Raw genomic sequence first — 5,000 nt, 5'->3', positions numbered from 1 at the left:
TTCCCCACTATATGCCATGGCCTTGTGCCCATGGTCTTCACAAGACAGCATCCAAGGCGCCTGAAAGGCCAAGGGAGCCCAACCCAGCAATGCCCAGCCAAGGCCAGGCATTCCAGTGCCTACCCGGGCAAAAACGCCCAAAGCATGCCCCATTCCTTAGCCTATCCAGGCAAAAACGCCCTAAACCAGCCCATTCCAGTGCCTATCCGGGCAAAAACGCCCAAAGCATGCCCATTCCTTAGCCTATCCAGGCAAAAACGCCCAAAACCAGCACATTCCAGTGCCTATCCGGGCAAAAACGCCCTAAACCTGCGCATTACAGCGCCCCGCAGCATCCCACCCTCCTATAGGGTTTGCGCAACCAACCCGCCTAACCACCAGTGGCAACCAAAGGTGCTGTAAGCGACGACTTCTGAAGACGCAACGAGACGCGACGGGTTTGCGCCCAGACGCGACGGGACGATGCGGGATCTGCGCCCAGCCATGCCTACACCCGCCGACTTGCTGCGGGAGCTGCTCGCCCAAGCATGCCTAGCTTGCGAGGCCTGCGTGCAAGGCTAGTGTGCAAGGCTCGTGGGCAAGGCTAGTGCGCAAGGCTAGTGCCCAAGGTCTGTGTGCAAGGCTAGTGCCCAAGGCTAGTGCGGAAGGCTAGTGCCCAAGGCTAGTGAGCAAGGCCTGTGTGCAAGGCTAGTGTGCAAGGCTTGTATGCAAGGCTAGTGTGCAAGGCTGGTGTGCAAGGCTTGTGGGCAAGGCTGGTGCGCAAGGCTAGTGCCCAAGGGTTGTGTGCAAGGCTAGTGCCCAAGGGTAGTGCGCAAGGCTCGTGCCCAAGGCTAGTGCGCAAGGCTTGTGTGCAAGGCTAGTGCGATGGGCCAGTGCCCAAGGCTTGTGAGCAAGGCTTGTATGCATGGCTTGTGTGCAAGGCTTGTGTGCATGGCTTGTGCGCAAGGCTTGTGTCCAAGGCTTTTGTGCAAGGCTCGTGCGCAAGGCTAGTGTGCAAGGCTTGTGCGCATTGGCAGGTAGCCCACCACCATGCACGATCCAAATGCCACTCAAGCGACAACACGGTGCCAAGCCGGGCATGGTGTGCACTCAAAACCAATCAACGGACAGAGGTCATGCGTCATGGGGGGGATCTAGCAAGGCCATGGGGAAGGTCATGGAGGACCTTGGAAGCAAGCGCAAGACGAGAGCGAATCGAACAAGGGGCCAGGACGGGGACTTGTGCCCATGGTCTTCGCAAGACTGCGTCCAAGGCGCCCGAAAGCCCAAGGGAACCCAAACCCGGCCGACACTTGCAATCGCACATGCTCTCTGCAACACACCATCAATGCCGCCCAACGGGGCCAGCACGAGCAGTCATCCGCGGTCCCCTGGCCCTGCGCACGTTTGTCTTTGAAACCGAGCATCAATGCCACAGAAAGTGCCGGGGCGCCAGCTGGAGCCATCATCCGCGTTGCCATGGCTCGCTTGGCCTTGGCTTGCCAGTCCCCGACACGAGCAATCGCGCATTTTCTTTGCAACCGACCATCAACGCCGCCCAACGAGGCCAGCACGAGCAGTCATCCGCGGTCCCCTGGTCCTGCGCACGATCCAAATGCCACTCAAGCGACAACACGGTGCCAAGCCGGGCATGGTGTGCACTCAAAACCAATCAACGGACAGAGGTCATGCGTCATGGGGGGGATCTAGCAAGGCCATGGGGAAGGTCATGGAGGACCTTGGAAGCAAGCGCAAGACGAGAGCGAATCGAACAAGGGGCCAGGACGGGGCCTTGTGCCCATGGTCTTCGCAAGACTGCGTCCAAGGCGCCCGAAAGCCCAAGGGAACCCAAACCCGGCCGACACTTGCAATCGCACATGCTCTCTGCAACACACCATCAATGCCGCCCAACGGGGCCAGCACGAGCAGTCATCCGCGGTCCCCTGGCCCTGCGCACGTTTGTCTTTGAAACCGAGCATCAATGCCACAGAAAGTGCCGGGGCGCCAGCTGGAGCCATCATCCGCGTTGCCATGGCTCGCTTGGCCTTGGCTTGCCAGTCCCCGACACGAGCAATCGCGCATTCTCTTTGCAACCGACCATCAATGCCGCCCAACGAGGCCAGCACGAGCAGTCATCCGCGGTCCCCTGGTCCTGCGCACGTTTGTCTTTGAAACCGAGCATCAATGCCACAGAAAGTGCCGGGGCGCCAGCTGGAGCCATCATCCGCGTTGCCATGGCTCGCTTGGCCTTGGCTTGCCAGTCCCCGACAGGAGCAATCGCGCATTTTCTTTGCAACCGACCATCAATGCTGCCCAACGAGGCCAGCACGAGCAGTCATCCGCGGTCCCCTGGCCCTGCGCACGTTTGTCTTTGAAACCGAGCATCAATGCCACAGAAAGTGCCGGGGCGCCAGCTGGAGCCATCATCCGCGTTGCCATGGCTCGCTTGGCCTTGGCTTGCCAGTCCCCGACACGAGCAATCGCGCATTTTCTTTGCAACCGACCATCAATGCCGCCCAACGAGGCCAGCACGAGCAGTCATCCGCGGTCCCCTGGCCCTGCGCACGTTTGTCTTTGAAACCGAGCATCAATGCCACAGAAAGTGCCCGGGCGCCAGCTGGAGCCATCATCCGACGTGCCATGGCTTTGGTCCCATGGTCTTCGCAACCGAGCATTCGTGACACCCGACGGGGCCAGGACACCAACCCTTCCGACACGAGCATTCGCGCATGTTCTTTGGCCACACAACGGCGCCAGCACGAGCAAAATCATCAGCGGTGCGGTGGCCTTGCACGGCCTTTTGTCTTTGGAACCAACCATCAGTGCCACGGGAAGTGCCGGAGTCCCGGCATCCGCGGTGCCAAGTCATTGCGCCCTTGGTCTCTGCAGCGGGGCATGCCGGGCACTCCCAACCATTGCAAGCAAGCAAGCAAGCAAGAAAGTAAGTAAGTAAGTAAGTAAGTATTACATATAGGGGCGGGACATGCGGGGAGTTCTGCGAAACGTGCACTACGGGGCACACGCGTACCTACCGGGGCATACCGACCCCTATTGGGGCACACGTGTGCATATCGGGGCATACCGGGCCTATCAGGGCACACGCGTACATACCGGGGCATACCGAGCCCTACTGGGGCACACGTGCGCATATCGGGGCGTACCAAGCCTATCGGGGCATTCGCATGTATCCCAAGGCATACCGAGTCTATCCGGGCATACGCGTTCATACCGGGGCGTAACGGGCCTATCGGGGCATACTTGGGCATATCCGGGCAAAAAATGCCCAAAACTTGCGCAACCTTGGCAACCGTGGTCCATTCCTCACTATATGCCATGGCCTTGTGCCCATGGTCTTCACAAGACAGCATCCAAGGCGCCTGAAAGGCCAAGGGAGCCCAACCCAGCAATGCCCAGCCAAGGCCAGGCATTCCAGTGCCTGCCCGGGCAAAAACGCCCAAAGCATGCCCCATTCCTTAGCCTATCCAGGCAAAAACGCCCAAAACCAGCCCATTCCAGTGCCTATCCGGGCAAAAACGCCCAAAGCATGCCCATTCCTTAGCCTGTCCAGGCAAAAACGCCCAAAACCAGCACATTCCAGTGCCTATCCGGGCAAAAACGCCCTAAACCTGCGCATTCCAGCGCCCCGCAGCATGCCACCCTCCTATAGGGTTTGCGCAACCAACCCGCCTAACCACCAGTGGCAACCAAAGGTGCTGTTAGCGACGACTTCTGAAGACGCAACGAGACGCGACGGGTTTGCGCCCAGACGCGACGAGACGATGCGGGATCTGCGCCCAACCATGCCTACACCCGCCGACTTGTTGCGGGAGCTGCTTGCCCAAGCATGCCTAGCGTGCAAGGCCTGCGTGCCCAAGGTCTGTGTGCAAGGCTAGTGCCCAAGGCTAGTGCGCAAGGCTAGTGCCCAAGGCTAGTGAGCAAGGCCTGGGTGCAAGGCTAGTGTGCAAGGCTTGTATGCAAGGCTAGTGTGCAAGGCTGCTGTGCAAGGCTTGTGGGCAAGGCTGGTGCGCAAGGCTAGTGCCCAAGGGTTGTGTGCAAGGCTAGTGCCCAAGGCTAGTGCGCAAGGCTCGTGCCCAAGGCTAGTTCGCAAGGCTTGTGTGCAAGGCTAGTGCGATGGGCCAGTGCCCAAGGCTTGTGAGCAAGGCTTGTATGCATGGCTTGTGCGCAAGGCTTGTGTCCAAGGCTTTTGTGCAAGGCTCGTGCGCAAGGCTAGTGTGCAAGGCTTGTGCGCATTGGCAGGTAGCCCACCACCATGCACGATCCAAATGCCACTCACGCGACAACACGGTGCCAAGCCGGGCATGGTGTGCACTCAAAACCAATCAACGGACAGAGGTCATGCGTCATGGGGGGGATCTAGCAAGGCCATGGGGAAGGTCATGGAGGACCTTGGAAGCAAGCGCAAGACGAGAGCGAATCGAACAAGGGGCCAGGACGGGGCCTTGTGCCCATGGTCTTCGCAAGACTGCGTCCAAGGCGCCCGAAAGCCCAAGGGAACCCAAACCCGGCCGACACTTGCAATCGCACATGCTCTCTGCAACACACCATCAATGCCGCCCAACGGGGCCAGCACGAGCAGTCATCCGCGGTCCCCTGGCCCTGCGCACGTTTGTCTTTGAAACCGAGCATCAATGCCACAGAAAGTGCCGGGGCGCCAGCTGGAGCCATCATCCGCGTTGCCATGGCTCGCTTGGCCTTGGCTTGCCAGGCCCCGACACGAGCAATCGCGCATTTTCTTTGCAACCGACCATCATTGCCGCCCAACGGGGCCAGCACGAGCAGTCATCCGCGGTCCCCTGGCCCTGCGCACGTTTGTCTTTGAAACCGAGCATCAATGCCACAGAAAGTGCCGGGGCGCCAGCTGGAGCCACCATCCGCGTTGCCATGGCTCGCTTGGCCTTGGCTTGCCAGTCCCCGACACGAGCAATCGCGCATTTTCTTTGCAACCGACCATCAATGCCGCCCAACGAGGCCAGCACGAGCAGTCATCCGCGGTCCCCTGG

The sequence above is a fragment of the Tasmannia lanceolata genome, unplaced genomic scaffold (genome assembly GCF_043159265.1).
Source record: "Tasmannia lanceolata isolate RefF3 unplaced genomic scaffold, GAP_Taslan_0.1 ptg000036l, whole genome shotgun sequence".
NCBI lineage: Eukaryota > Viridiplantae > Streptophyta > Magnoliopsida > Canellales > Winteraceae > Tasmannia > Tasmannia lanceolata.
Note: the sequence above shows the minus strand (reverse complement) of the source record.